The sequence below is a fragment of the Agelaius phoeniceus genome, chromosome 19, assembly GCF_051311805.1.
Source record: "Agelaius phoeniceus isolate bAgePho1 chromosome 19, bAgePho1.hap1, whole genome shotgun sequence".
NCBI classification, from domain to species: Eukaryota; Metazoa; Chordata; class Aves; order Passeriformes; family Icteridae; genus Agelaius; species Agelaius phoeniceus.
Window position 1 is genome coordinate 1,246,892 of NC_135283.1, and position 15,825 is coordinate 1,262,716.

The following is a 15,825-nucleotide window of genomic DNA, read 5'->3' on the forward strand; positions in this document are numbered from 1 at the left end:
GCCTGGCTGTGACACCGGGGGTGCATGTGCCATTCCTGTCCCCTTCTGTGTCCCCAAGACTGCTGTACCCCCTGCAGACACAATGTATGTGGAGATTCCTCTCTCACCAATGTACTGTGTCCTCGTGCTCGCCTGGTTGAACGCTCCTGTGTTGTTTCTGTGGATGACCGTGACTCACAAATGATTAAAAGACCTTGATATTTTAATTTTTTTTAATTTTTTTTTTTTAAACTACATTTCCTGCACTTTTTCCAGTTCTCCACGAGTGTCATCCAAAGTAGTGTTGGTCCTGTAGAACTGTCAGAGAAGAAACAAATATATGTATATTGTCTGTGTATGTCTGTGTGTGCTTAAATAAAGTTTACTGAGGCTGAGGCAGCACCCGTGGGACTTGTAATCCAATACCCTGTAATCCAATACCCTGTAATCCAATACCCTGCAATCCCAGATTTGTGATCCAAACCCCTGTAATCCTGTACTCTGCAATCCCAGATTTGTGATCCAAAACCCTGAAATCCCAGCCCTGTAATCCAATACCCTGAAATTCCAGATTTGTGATCCAATACCCCTGGAAATCCCACTCCTGTAGTCCAGTACCCTGTAATCCAATGCTCTGCAGTTCCAGTCTTGTAATGCAATACCCTGAACTTTCTGATATGTAATCCAATATCCTACAGTCCAAAATTTGTAATCCAATCCCTGCAATCCCAGATTTGTTATCCCATCCCTGCAATCCCAGATCTGTTATCCCATCCCTGCAATCCCAGATTTGTTATCCAACCTCTTGCAATCCCAGATTTGTAATGCAATCCCTGCAGTCCCACATTTGTAATGCAATCCCTGCAATCCCAGATTTGTAATGCAATCCCACATTTGTAATGCAATCCCTGCAATCCCAGATTTGTAATGCAATCCCTGCAGTCCCACATTTGTAATGCAATCCCTGCAATCCCAGATTTGTAATGCAATCCCACATTTGTAATGCAATCCCTGCAATCCCAGATTTGTAATGCAATCCCACATTTGTAATGCAATCCCTGCAATCCCACATTTGTAATGCAATCCCTGCAGTCCCAGATTTGTAATGCAATCCCACATTTGTTCTGCCATCCCTGCAATCCCACATTTGTAATTCAATGCCTGCAGTCCCAGTCCAGCTCTGCACCCAGGGAAGGGAAGCAGAGGACCCTCTCAGGTGGGCTGGGAGCTGCCCAGGTTCCAGGGAGGAGCCAGGGCTGACATTTCACACAAGCTGTCCCCATCCCAAGGGGGTTTTGTGGTCATGTCTTGCCACATCGGGAGCGTTTTTAGGGCCAGGTAGCAAAGGTGTCCCAGCAGTGATGGTGTCCCCCAGGAGTGGGGTGTCCTGATGAGCTCCACCAAGCGCTGGAGATCCCTGGGCAGGGCTGTAAACCCAGCTCTTTGTCTCAAACAGGTGAGTTATCCTCACCTCACACTCCTGAGGCACCTCCCAGCAGTTTGCTGGACAAAAAGGCTGCTCCCAGTTCCTTCCCAGGTGAGAACAAAACCTCCTCTCCTCCTCCAGCTGCAAAGGCTCTGCTCTCCTGCAGGGGTCCAGGGCTTTCCACACCTTTTCCTGTCCCTGGCAAGGGGGACAGCGGGCACTGGGAATGCAGCCTGGCCATCCACCACAGCCCTCAGACAGGGAGGGTTCCAAACAGAACAAAAGGCTTTGTTCTCTCAAGAAATGAATATCCTGGCTGCTTATAGGCATCAGAATGGACTGGCCTTAGAATTTACCTTTCAGCTGCCTGTAAATCCACCTGGTTTTGGAACAGTGCTGTAATGTTTGTTTCCAGTTTCTTAATGACAGATTGCCCCACTGCTGGGTGGTGGGAGTGATGAGCACCTCACAGCTGCTGCAGGACCTGCTTGTGCTCATGTGTGGCTTTGTCTGTGTCTGTGACATGAGCTGGCTGTCTGTCTGTGCTGTGACGGGGGCACGGGGGGTGTCACAAAGGACTGAGGGGTTCTGCCATTGGCATTGTGCCTGAAATGCTTGGATTTGGGGAAATATTGTGTGACAGCTTTCCTGAGTTCAGCTTCAAGTCACCACCCAATACCTGTAAGGAGGGGTGAGAGCTTCAGCCGAGGCTTTAGATGAGTGGGTTCTGTGCTCCTTTGTCCTATTCCTATTTAGATGAGTGGGTTCTATGCTATTTCATCCTATTCACATTTAGATGAGTGGGTTCTGTGCTCTTTTGTCCTATTCCTATTTAGATGAGTGGGTTCTATGCTATTTCATCCTATTCACATTTAGATGGATGGGTTCTGTGCTCTTTTGTCCTATTCCCACTGAGATGAGCAGGTTCTGTGCTCTTTTGTTCTATTCCTATTTAGATGAGTGGGTTCTGTCCTGTTTTCTCTTATTCCTACTGGGATGAGCAGGTTCTGTGCTCTTTTCTCCTATTCCCACTGGGATGAGCAGGTTCTGTGCTCTTTTCTCCTATTCCCACTGGGATGAGCAGGTTCTGTGCTCTTTTCTCCTATTCCCATTGAGATGAGCAGGTTCTGTGCTCTTTTCTCCTATTCCTATTTAGGTGAGCAGGTTCTGTCCTGTTTTCTCTTATTCCTACTGAGATGAGCAGGTTCTGTGCTCTTTTCTCCTATTCCCACTGAGATGAGCAGGTCCTGTCCTGTTTTCTCCTATTCCCATTGAGATGAGCAGGTTCTGTGCTCTTTTCTTCTATTCCTATTTACATGAGCATGTTCTGTGCTCTTTTCTCCTATTCCCACTGAGATGAGCAGGTCCTGTCCTGTTTTCTCCTATTCCCACTGGGATGAGCAGGTCCTGTCCTGTTTTCTCCTATTCCCACTGGGATGAGCAGGTTCTGTGCTCTTTTCTCCTATTCCCACTGAGATGAGCAGGTCCTGTCCTGTTTTCTCCTATTCCCACTGGGATGAGCAGGTCCTGTCCTGTTTTCTCCTATTCCCACTGGGATGAGCAGGTTCTGTGCTCTTTTCTCCTATTCCCACTGGGATGAGCAGGTCCTGTCCTTTCCCAGTTCCAGCCCTTGTGTTCCACCCTCCACCCCAGCCAGGTAACCCCACCCTGCCCTGTGGAGGGGGTTCTGCCCTGCCCTGCACGAAGCCAGTCAAGTTCCTCTCAATATTTCTCTGCACTGGGAGACACATTTTTGGTGTTTTCTCAACTGTGCTGTGGCAGAACTCCAAGTGCTGAGTAATATTTAAGAGCTCATCTATTTTGGGCAGAAGACAAAGACGTGAGCCGTGCCAAGGCACCATGGAGACCAAAGCAGCAGATCCACGTGTGTGCCATGCCCAGGATGGGCATTCATGGCTCTTCCATGGCATTCCCCTGTTCCATGCATCCCTGAGGGCTCTGGAGCCATTCCAGGGTGTGCTCCCCAAGCCATGGCAGCTCCTCTGCTCTCAGGATGGTCCAGGGGTGAATCCTGGCTCCTCAGGGTGTAGAATTCCCTGTGGTGAGGCACAGGGGCTGATCTCATGCCAGGTTAGGTAGGTGGAGGTTGGGTGGTTGGTTCTGAGGTGGCAGCTTTGAATTCTGTGTGGAATTAAGCACCAGCCATGCATCCCTGCCTGCCATCTGGGAGTTCTGGAGCCATTCCAGGGTGTGCTCCCCAAGCCATGGCAGCTCCTCTGCTCTCAGGACGGTCCAGGGGTGAATCCTGGCTCTTCAGGGTGTGGTGAGGCACCAGGCAGGGCTGATCTCGTCCCAGGTTCGGTAGGAGGAGGTTGGGTGGTTGGTTCTGGGGTAGCAGCTTTCAGTTCTGTGTGGAATTGAGCACCAGCAGCTCTGAGGGGTTCACTGGGAGGGCACAGGGCGCTGAGCCCCCAGAGAGGGAGGGTGGATCCCACATTCCTGCGTGGGAGGAATCCCACATTCCTGCTGCTGCTGCTGGTGCCGTGGGAGGGTTCAGAGCTCCGGGGACACACGTGGGAGACAGGAGCCCGCTCACCCCTCTGTGATTGAAACCCCAGCTCAGAGCACCCTGGCACTGCCTGTGTCCCACCCTGGCCCGGGCTGTGCCCTCAGGGCTCTGCACAGCTCTGGCACCCACCCAGCCTGGAGGGGATTTACAGCTACAGATTTGGGATAAACACCCTGGAGGAGGAACTCATCCACTCCACGCTGCCTACCCCACACCATATTGCTGGGGTTTTGCATAAAAACCTGTTATTTGGTTCTTATTTTATTTTCATTTTGGTTTTGGTTGTTTTTTACTTTGGCTTGGTTGTTTTTTTAACTCCCAGTCTCAGACCTTGCCAATGGTTTCCCAGTGGGATGGAGCTCCCTGGGTTTCAGCAGTCTGGAGCTCTGGAGAGATGATAACTCAGATGAAAACCTCTGGTCGGCACTCAACAGCTTCTTGGTTTTCCTGGTGGCTCTGCAAGAGTGTGAAAAACAGGGAGGTTATTAAACAGGGAGGTTATTTTCTGTTCCTGGTGAAGATGCTGCAAAGTGAGGGTGCTGCAAAGTGAGGGTTCTGGTTGTTCCCCAGATCCTGGCACAGCCCAGCCTCCTCTCCCAACGGGTGTAGCAAAGGCAGATGAGGAGCAGGATAACATCACCAGATCTGGATCCCATAGTGCCTCAGGTTTTTCCCTGAAGGCCACATGGAGGATGCTGGAATTTACATTTTTCCATCTGAAAAGGAAAAAAAAAAAAAAAACCCAAAAAATCAGATGATGATCTCTGGTCAGCACTCAACAGCTTCTTTGTTTTCCTGGTAGCTCTAGGAGAGTGTGAAAACAGGGAGGTTGTTTTCTGGGAAAAGCAGAATTTCCCAGCTGAGCTGAGTGCAAGGGCAGGGGGAGCAGGGGGGTTCTGCAGGGTCATTGCACAGGGGAAAACAGAACTGTCCCTGCAATCTGCTCCTTCCCTGTGAGCTCATGGCAGATCCTGGAGGAGCTGCAGGGGCAGGGAACCTCAGGAGGAGTCAGGTGTGCCCCGAGCTGCCCAAGAAACTTCCAGAAATGGAGCCTCTCCCTCTCGGTCCCAGGCTGTGCCTCGGTTCCCTGGCAGGTGTGCTCTGAGCCAGGCCATCTCCAGGAGGGTTTTTTAAATTTTTTATCGCTCAGCCTTGCTCTGAGGATGTTCTCCTGCAGTGCCAGCAGGCAGGAAAGAGAGGAAGGGGTGAGGCACGAGTGCAGGGCAGGGATTGTGGCTGCACAGGGTGCAAACCTGCTGGGCACAGCCGGCCTGTGACTGAGCAGCAAGAGCTCCCCTTTTCCACAAGAAAATATTGTGATTTGCTGTGCACCCCTGGCAGATCTCCAGCCCAAATGTGGGATTTGCCTGCTGGGCTTTGTCTTGAACCCTGGGCATGGGCACAGGGCTCAGGGCACGGCTCTGGGGGCACAGGGTTTGTGCCTGGTGGGTGGAACAGGGTGTTTGTGCTTCAGCAGGACCTTACACCAGGCAGATACTGTCCTCAGACCCAGCATCACCCCTGGGGAACATCCCCCTCCTTTGTGGGTATCCAAAAGGAGAAAATTGTCCTTGATCTGCCTTAGAAAATGAACATTTTCCCTGGGTGTATATATATATATATTTTAATATAAATAAATATAAATATATATATTTATATATTATATATAAATTATATATATATATAATATATCTCATTTTCTTTTAATTACATATAAATATAATGATATATTATATTTATATATATTTTTATATAATTAAAAGAAAATTTATATACTAAAACTCTACTAAAGATTAGAAGAAAGGATTTCATCAGAAAATTAGCAAGGAAGGAAAAGGAATGATAATAAAATCTTGTGACTGACCAGAGAATCCGAGCCAGCTGGACTGTGATTGGCCATTAATTAGAAACAACCACACAAGACCAATCACAGATGCACCTGTTGCATTCCACAGCAGCAGATAATTATTATTATATTTCAGTTCTGAGGCTTCTCAACTTCTCAAGAAAAAAAGATCTTAACAAAAAAATTGTCCATAAAATATGTCTGTGGCAATGCCCAAAGCTGCCTTGCCCACTGTACCTTAAATCCAGAAAACGCTGCATCAGTGCCTGGCAGCAGGGCTGGGACATCCTGTGCAGCACCAGAGCAGGTCATTCCCCCAGGATGTTTTCATCTCCCATCCATGGTGTTCCCTCACTGCCCATCCTTGGAGCAGGTCATTCCCCCAGGATGTTTTCATCTCCCATCCATGGTGTTCCCTCACTGCCCATCCTTGGAGCAGGTCATTCCCCCAGGATGTTTTCATCTCCCATCCATGGTGTTCCCTCACTGCCCATCCTTGGAGCAGGTCATTCCTCCAGGATGTTTTCATCTCCCATCCATGGTGTTCCCTCACTGCCCATCCTTGGAGCAGGTCATTCCCCCAGGATGTTTTCATCTCCCATCCATGGTGTTCCCTCACTGCCCATCCTTGGAGCAGGTCATTCCCCCAGGATGTTTTCATCTCCCATCCATGGTGTTCCCTCACTGCCCATCCTTGGAGCAGGTCATTCCTCCAGGATGTTTTCATCTCCCATCCATGGTGTTCCCTCACTGCCCATCCTTGGAGCAGGTCATTCCTCCAGGATGTTTTCATCTCCCATCCATGGTGTTCCCTCACTGCCCATCCTTGGAGCAGGTCATTCCCCCCAGATGTTTTCATCTCCCATCCATGGTGTTCCCTCACTGCCCATCCTTGGCTGCTTTCCCTGCAGGCTGAGCTGTCTCTGACAGGTTCTGCATTTCAGCTCTGACAGGTCTGGATGCAAACCAGTCTCGGTGCAGACACCCCAGTGATGGGGAGCGCGGAGCTGCTGCAGGCTGGGACACTGGGGTGGCTCCACTGCCCCTCTGGCACAGCCCTGGTGCCTTGGGACACCCCAAACTGAGCCCCTCTTGCAGCCATCGCCTCAGGACTGGTGGGGCTGCTGCTCCATTGGCTGTAAATATGATTCAGAGATGAGTGGGAGAGAAGAGATTTATTAATTTGCTCCTCATTAGCAGTTTGAGAGTTGTGATTCCCCCCTCCAACGCTGCCCTGGTTCCCTGCTGCCATGGCTGGTTCCCCGTTGCTTGGCTTGCAGCTCTGTGTTCCAGTTCCTTTCCCAAAGCGCTGCTTTGTACCCTTAATTTGTTGTTTTAGGGTCTTATATTACACCTGTCACAACTTCCTGGGCCCAGCACAGCTACAAGACACGCAGTGAATCAGCTCCAGGCTGGAATTTACAGCCTGCCCCCATCATTAGTAATCCCCACTCGCAGCAGACTCATTATTACAGGCAAAGGCAGGACTTGGAGGATCATTTTTTTCACACCTGCACCTGTGACTTGCCGTGAATAGATCTGCAAAAATTGAGGGTTAGGTGTGCTGGGTCCTTAAACACTTGTTAGAAATCCCATCAATGGAGAGCTGTGGAGCCTGAGCCCGCTGCATGCCAATGAATCACTTTCTGTTTATCCTGGATCCTTTCGGATGATTTCCATGCTGCTTTGGTTAAGATCACCCACATTCCTGATTCCAGATGAATCCCAAGCCCTGCATATTCTGACACCTAATTGTATTGCCTGGGAAATAGGATCATTGGGATGGGAAGGGGGGCCTGGGAGCTGTGCAGGAACATTCCATGACGCAACAGGACATTTCAGGCCTCCCTGAATTATTTAATTCAGACGTGGCCCGGCCATTTCTCAGCAGAGTCTGGACAGCTCTGGTTTTTATAGCCCTGGGAGCAGCCAGGTGGGAGGAGAGGGGGAGAGGCCATGGAAAACGTTCCAGTGGCTGCAGGGCTGTGGGGAGGGATGGGGGGACAGCAGCAAAACCCCCTCAGTGTCTGGTGTCCCCTCCTGCAGGGAGCAGTGAGACAGCAGAGCTGGGGGGCTCCTGTCCTGCTGCCCCAGGAACCTGGGCAGGGCCTTCAGGGATGGGGCTCTCCAAGCCTGGTGGGATCTGAAATGCAGGGAGCTCTCAGAAGTTTGGGCCTGCGAGCCAAAGATGAGAATTAAACCCAGGATTTGATCTGAGACCTTGGAAAAGGCTCCCAAACTCAGGGGACAGAAGCGAGAATGTGGATTTGGAGTTTGAAGCAGAGACAGGTTGAGCTAAGTGGAGGAAAGTTTAGAGTTTTAGAGTTTAAGATATAGGAAAATTAAAGTAGTTACAAAGGTAACAAGAAGTTTTAGAGTTTAATGCTGTGGGTTTGTGTGCCATAACATGATTGGCTAAGAAATCTCACACCGTAGCATGAATCCATAAGACAAAATATTTAAGGATTGGGTCAAAAGCATAAAAATCCTTGTTAGCAGAGTTTCATTGGCCAATAAATGTGGCATTCACATTCCCTGAACATAATTTCTTTTGCCCCGGTTTTTCTCCTGGGCAGCTGAGAGGCCTCAGAAAAAGCAAAACAATCCTTATCTCATTTGCTTCTCCTGTGTTGTGCTCATGTGTTTGGAGATTGTTTACCCACAGGTGATTGTTCCATTGGATTCTGCTGGGAGTTGTTCTCACTCTTTGGCCAATCAGGGCCAAGCTCTGGAGAGAGTCAGGAGTTTTCATGATTATCTTTTCAGCCTTCTGTAAGTATCCTTTCTGTATTCTTTAGTATAGTTTAGTATAGTATTCTTTAATATATTATAGTATTATAAAATAATAAATTAGCCTTCTGAGAACAGGGGGTCAGATGCATCATTCTCTCCCCTTGTTGGGGTTATCTGCATTTACAATAAATAAATCCTTAAAGGGTCTTGTGACCTTGTGAGCCATGTGGTGAAGATGTGAGCTGCACTCACCCTTCCTGCCTAGGTAGAAGAAAAGGAAAATAAATTGCACTGTCTAAAGCAGCTCAGAGGTCCCATTCAAAATTCATTCCAAATTCCCACACCAGCCAGCGTGTCCCACACTGTCAGCAATGAGCGCAAGGGCTGGCAGCTGCCCTGAGAGTTTCATTGGTCAATAACTCCATAAAGGTCATGTAACTAGAGGTCTTGTGACCTTGTGAGCCATGTGGTGAAGATGTGAGCCAAACTCACCCTTCCTGCCCAAGTAGAAGATAAGGAAAATAAATTGCACCATCTAAAGCAGCTCAGAGGTCCCATCTCCAACTCATCCAAAATTCCCACAGCAGCCAGCGTGTCCCACACTGTCAGCAAAGAGCACAAGGGCTGGCAGCTGCCCTGGGAGCCTCCCTGGAGCTTTCTGTTCCTTGGAGCTGCAGGAAGATGGCCCCAAGCTGGGCATGGAGCCCCTGGAGATCCAGAAGAGCCCTGGGGCTGCTCCAGAGGCAGCTGTCAGATGGAAAGGGACCCTTTTGTCTCCTGGAGATCCCATTGCTCACCCATCCACTGATTTTGGCATTTTTGACTTGGCCTGATCAAAGAGGACAAGGACAGGACTGGGGTTGTCTCTTCTTTCTCTCCTAGAGACTGTGGAAGCCAAAATCTTGTGTTTGAGGCAGGGAAAGGCCACCAAGGATTGCACCCAGGATTAGCCAGGTGTTTTGGCATCTGGGAGGTCACAGGGCTTCCCTGGCTCTGTGTGTGACAGACCCAGAGCTTGGGACTCTCCTTCCCCACTGCTGAGGATTCTCCCCAGTTCCCCTGCCAAGGTAAATCCCCCAAGTTTTCACTCGCCTGATTCCCATCTGCTGCACCCAGCCCTCTGCTGAGCTCCATGGATGGGTTTCAATCATCATCCAGAGCTCCAGAATGGATCCCTCTTCCTTCTGTGTGCAATAACAGGGTGACAACATGAGTGACAGTGGCTGAGAGGAGAAGAAAGGAGCCCTGCCTGTTCCTGGCTGCCCTTTCACAGGGAGTCTGTCAGCTCCCGGGGATGTTTTGGCAGATACCTTTGAAAGCTGAGCTGAAAGCTGGGGAAGAGCTGGCAGGTACAGCCCAGCTGTCTGTGAAACTGGAGCTGCAGCTGCCTGCCACCAGCTCCTCTTTGAAGAACGTGCTTTTCTCTATTTATGATCAAGAACCATTTGCATAAAGAGCCCTTCTGATTTCTTGCTGTGGATCTCAGGCTGCTTCTCTCCCCAAACAGGGAATTTCACCTCGATGCAGGCTCACCCTGGAGCTGGATTATGTGCCTTTGGCAGGGCTGCATTCACTCTTAATCCTGCTTGCCAGTTGCAAATAAGAAATTCAAATATTGTGAGAAGAACTGGAGACTCCTGGCAGCAGAGAGGGGGCTTTGCAGAGGGATCTGTAATTCTGAACCATCTGTGATCTCTCCACAACAACATGGTCGGAGTTTGGCAGATGGAGAGCTTGAGCACTCCCAGAAATCCCAAAAATCTACTGCTCCAGCAAAGCCAGTGTGTTGGGCACAGTTTATCTGCCAGAGTTCCTTGGGAGGGACTCATGATCTGTTGTGAATGCAGGTTCAGTGATGAGGGGAGAGAATGATGAATCTGGCTCCATGTTCTCAGAAGGCTGATTTATTATTTTATAATACTATATTATATTAAAGAATACTATACTAAACTATACTAAAGAATACAGAAAGGATAATTACAGAAGGCTAAAAAGATAATAATGAAAACTCCTGACTCTTTCCAGAGCCCTGACACAGCTTGGCCCTGATTGGCCAAAGAGTGAGAACAACTCCCAGCAGAATGCAATGGAACAATCACCTGTGGGTGAACAATCTCCAAACACATTCCACATGAGCACAACACAGGAGAAGCAAATGAGATCAGAATTGTTTCCTTTTCTCTGAGGCTTCTCAGCTTCCCAGGAGAAAAACCCTGGGTGAAGGAATTTTTTCAAACAATGTGAATGCCACAGTCATCAGAGACGAGGTTTTGGAGCCACGGGGCTCAGGTTTGCCTTCCCAAGGCATCACCTTGGTGCTCCCATGGAGCAGAGCTGCCAGAACCCAGCCTGGGGTTGGGTTAAACCTGGGATTTTCTGCCTGGCAGGTGAAAACCAGGAGCAGCTCTTTCCTCTCCTCCATGAGAGGCTGCAGGGCAGGGAGCAGCATTCCAGCCCTGGACAGGGATCCATGGAGCTGGGAGCCCTTGGCCAGGGACAGATCTTCTCATGGCCCCTCTTGTGCCTCCTGGAGAGCCCTGCCAGCCAGTGAATGAGCAGAGAGCTGGGGCTGCCAGTGACTCCTGTGGTGCCACACAGCCCTGGAGCACAGCCCAGAGCCACGGGGCTGAGTCCAAGCCCACTGCCTGCCAACACTGGGAGTCTGTGATGGATTTCAGTGGCACTGCCTTGGACCTGCTGCAGAAAATCAACTGGTGTGAGCAATGCAGAGCAGCCCACGGTGCTGCTGCTCACCTGCCCCTGCTGGAAAGGGGGTCTGCAGCCCCCCCTGAACCTGGATGGACTCAAGATGTGTTAGAGCCTTTTTCTTTTTCTTTTCTCTCCATCTCTTCTCTTTTCCTTTTCCTTCCCCTCTTCCTTTCCCTTCTCCTGCCGTGTCCAGTGTCTGTCCCCAGAAGGAATCCAGCCTGGGAACTGCTCCCTGACTCCAGGATTTGCTGCTGGGAGTTTGTTCAAGCCCTGGGATCAGCACAGCACCAGGCTGAGCTCAGTGATCACCTTCCAGCTACAATAAGGAAAATATTTGTGCAGGCAGAGAAAATATTCATGCAGGAAAATATTAATGCAGGCAAGGAAAATATTAATGCTGCAGCTCTGCTGAGCCCAGCTGTGCTTCAAGCCCCATTTCTGAGCAGGGCTGGGCTCTGTGTGTGGCCAGGTCTGTGCTGACAGTTCCTGGATTGCTCCTTGGAAGCAGAACCCTTCAGCATTTCCTTCAGGAGCTCCACTGCTGTCTCTGCTGGTCCTGCCAGCACAGGGCCCCTGTTGTTTCAGACTCACATAAAACACCAGGGTTTATTCCAGTGCCACTAACTGGGGTTCAGGGTGGTATTTTCTGGGGTCCCCCATGGCAGGAAGGAATGAATCTGACTCCATGTTCTTAGAAGATTTATATTATATATTACATTATATTACATTATATTACACTATATATACTTACAGAAGGCTACAAAGAATTATAATGAATCTTGTGACTCTCTCCAGAGTCCAACACAGCCTGGCCCTGATTGGTCATTAAGTTAAAACAATTCACATGAAACCAATCAAACAAGCACCTGTTGGATAAACAATCTCCAACCACATTCCAAAGCAGCAAAACACAGGAGAAGCAAATGAGATAATTCTTGTTTTCCTTTCCTTTCCTCTGAGGCTTCTCAGCTTCCCAGGAGAAGACTCCTGAGCAAAGAGGATTTTTCAGGAAATGTGATGGTGACAGCTGAGTTCAGATCTGCTGGGATAGCAGGAGTGCTCAGTCTATAAAAGGCATCTCCTCATCTTCATCTTAAAGCAGGAAACTAAAAATAGAGCCAGTTCAAAGATAGGTGATGAGAACAACCTGAGGGTTGCATTAGGGAGCAGAATGGGAATTGGGAGTTTGGAGGTGTCTGTGCTGGAGGGAGCTGTGGATAAGAGTTTGTGAGGCAGATTTGGGCCAGAGAAGGCAGTTTGGGGAGTTCTGCTCCTCCTCCCTGTGTGGAAGGCATGGATGGAAGGGCTGGGTTCAGAAGGGGGAGCAGGCAGTGCTGTTGTCCCAGGGTCACCACCCTGGGTGTCACTGCCACGGCTTTCTGTGGGGCCACAGGGTGCAGGACACGGCCCTGGGCGTGTGTGGGGAGAAGGCACAGACAGAGGGACAGAGGGGAGTCCTGGCAGTGCTCAGGAGGAGCTTGGGGCTCTTGGGGCTGCAGGAACCTCCCTGAGCTGTCCCTCAGCCCCCAGGGCAGGGCTTGTGCACCCACAGGCTGCCAGAAATACCCTGAGCTCAGCCCAGTTTGTGCTGGAGCTGAGGGAAACTGGGACACCCAGCTCAGGGAGGGCTGGGTCACCCTGAGAGCTCCCTGAACCCGGGCTGGGGACAGAGGTGACACCCCCACAGCCCTGTGGCTCTGCTGAGGGGACACAGCTCTGATGCCCAGCTTGGTGGCCTCTCACTTTTTCCTTCTCAGGGCTTCCTGACCTCTCTGCAGCTCCAGGGGCTGCAGCTTCAGGTGATGCCTTCAGTTTTACCTTTCCTATTTCCCAGGCTCTACACTGCACTGGTCAATAACTCTGAACTGCACAGAAAGTGTCAGCAAGGTCTCCTCCCAGCTCAGGCACACAGAACAATCCTTTTCCAGCCCCAGAACCAAGGACACCGCTGCAGCCTCAGCCCCAAAAAGTGCAAACAGCAGGGAATGGGGGAGAGCAACCTGGGAGGGTGGGACTGCATCACCTGGAGCTGGGATTGGGCACTGAACCCCAGCGTGGAAATGGAGCAGAACTCATCAAAGGGTGAAAACTCCTGACTCTGAGTCCATCCTGGGCCCACCTTGGGTGCAGCCCTGCCTGGGCTCTTGCACTGCCCAAGGTGCATCCTTTGAAGGTTTTTTTTAATAAATCCCCACTTTATTCCTTTAGCTCTGTCCAGCCTCTCCAGCCATCAGAGGTGCAGGTCCAGCTCGTCCTGTGCCCAGCCAAGGGCAGAGCTTTGGCTGCTGAGAGCTACCAGCCCAGCCCAGGGCCAGGAGCGAGGAGCTGTGCCATGGATGGGGTTTGGGAAGGTCTGAGCTGGGAATGTCTCCAGCAGGGTCCCATCAGGGCAGGAGCTGCAGCAAGGACTGGCCATTCCCCCAGAACAGCTCTGCAGGATGCAGCCCTCCTCCTCCTCCTCCTCCTCCTCCTCCTCCTCCCCTGGCACTCCCTGAGCAGCTCTGGTGCCCAGCAGGGACAATGCTTCTGTCACAAACCTGCTCCAGCCACCGCCCGTGCCTGCCAGGGAGCAGAATAAAGGACAATTTCCCAGAGAAGTTGGATTTATTTGTGCCTTTGTGGCTCTGTTCTGAAAGCACAAATAATATCCCTGAAGAAGTGGCACGGAGTCCATCAGCTTCCAGCTGCTCAGAGCCTCCCTGAGCTGGGGCTGTTCTCATCCTCCTCCTGCAGGAATTGATTGACTCCAGGATAAACAGATCAGGCCATTGCTGTTCTCTGCTCAAAACCCCCTGAAAAACGGGTCCTGTGCCTCAAAGCAGAGCTCCAGGGAGGGAGAAGGTCCTGGCAGGACAGCAGGAGGGCAGCCCACAGCTGGAACTGCTCCCTGTCCCACAGCCCCACAGCTGGAACTGCCCTGGAGCCCCACAGCTGGAACTGCTCCTTGCCCCACAGCTGGAACTGCTCCCTGCCCCACAGCCCCACAGCTGCAACTGCTCCCTGCCCCACAGCTGGAACTGCCCCAGAGCCCCACAGCTGGAACTGCTCCCTGCCCCACAGCTGGAACTGCCCCACAGCCCCACAGCTGGAACTGCCCCAGAGACCCACAGCTGGAACTGCTCCCTGCCCCACAGCTGGAACTGCCCCAGAGCCCCACAGCTGGAACTGCTCCTTGCCCCACAGCTGGAACTGCTCCCTGCCCCACATCTGGAACTGCCCCAGAGCCCCACAGCTGGAACTGCTCCTTGCCCCACAGCTGGAACTGCTCCCTGCCCCACAGCCCCACAGCTGCAACTGCTCCCTGCCCCACAGCCCCACATCTGGAACTGCTCCCTGCCCCACAGCTGGAACTGCTCCCTGCCCCACAGCTGGAACTGCTCCCTGCCCCCCAGCCCCACAGCTGGAACTGCCCCAGAGCCCCACAGCTGGAACTGCTCCTTGCCCCACAGCTGGAACTGCTCCCTGCCCCACAGCCTCCCCTTTCCCAGGGGATCCCAGGAATGGAGTTTGGGAAGGTGCTGGGGTTGGGGTTGGTTTTGGGTTAGGGTTTGGGTCAGGTTTAGAGTTGGAGTTTGGGTTAGGGTTTGGGTTAAGATCAGGGTTAGGGTTTGGATTAGGGTCAGTGTCTGGGTCTGGGTTAGAGTCAGGGTTTGGGTTTAGGTTAGGGTCAGGGTTAGGGTTTGGGTTTGTGTTATGGTTAGGATCAGGTTTAGGGGGCCTTTTTAGGGAAAAAGGGCTTGGAGGAATGTCACAGAATTCCCGGATGGTCTGGATTGAAAGGGAAACTAAAACTCATCCAGTGTCACCCCTGCCATGGCTCAGGGACACCTTCCCCTGTCCCAGGGACACCTCCCACTGTCCCAGGTGCTCCCACTGTCCCAGGTGCTCCCAGCCCCAATGTTCAACCTGGCCTTGGGCACTGCCAGGGATCCAGGGGCAGCCCCAGCTGCTCTGGGAAATCCATTCCAGTCCCTCCCCACCCTCTCAGGGAGGAATTCCTTCCTATGTTTTCCTAAATATTTTAAAGATGGAAAAGAAGCTTTCCTTCTCTTTTGATTTGCAAAGTTAATCTGGCAGGAAGTGAATTGAGGAGCTGGGACCTGCCAGGACTTCCCCCAGGCACGTTCCAGGAGCTCCTGTTCAGCTGGAAGGATAAATCCTGCTGGGACATCTGTGGAAGTGTCTTGTGAAGAGCAAAGCTCTTTGATTATCCTGTTGCTATTTGTCAAATGCAAAGGAGCGTGTAAAAAATCATTTTCAGCCTTCAGAACTACTCTCCTTTCGCTCTGCTTTTGATGTCTGAAGAGAAAATAGCCCTGTGAAGCAACTTGATTTCTTCAGAGCTATTAACCAGTCTTGCAGGGTCCCAGGGTGACATAACAGGTCTGCTCTGACTCATTCCATTTAAGAGTGTCTCCTTCCAGACAGAAATAGCTCAGTGTGCAGCCATAAAAAACATGAATCAATTAATGCCTTCTATTAACTAGAAATGCAGATAAATCCCCTCAATCGTGGCAATGCAAATTCCTGGCTCCTCTTCCTTCTCCCTCCCCGTGCTCTTTGTATTTGGCTCTTCCTTAATTGAACTTTTCTGGGTGTTGA

General features: G+C 51.0%; 1 protein-coding gene across 17 annotated transcripts in view; it reads left to right on the forward strand.

Annotated features, from left to right (window-relative positions):
• Positions 1-15,825, forward strand: part of SHISA6 (shisa family member 6) — a 166,970-nt gene that overhangs the window by 33,879 nt on the left and 117,266 nt on the right. The gene's annotated exons all lie outside the window — the stretch shown is intronic.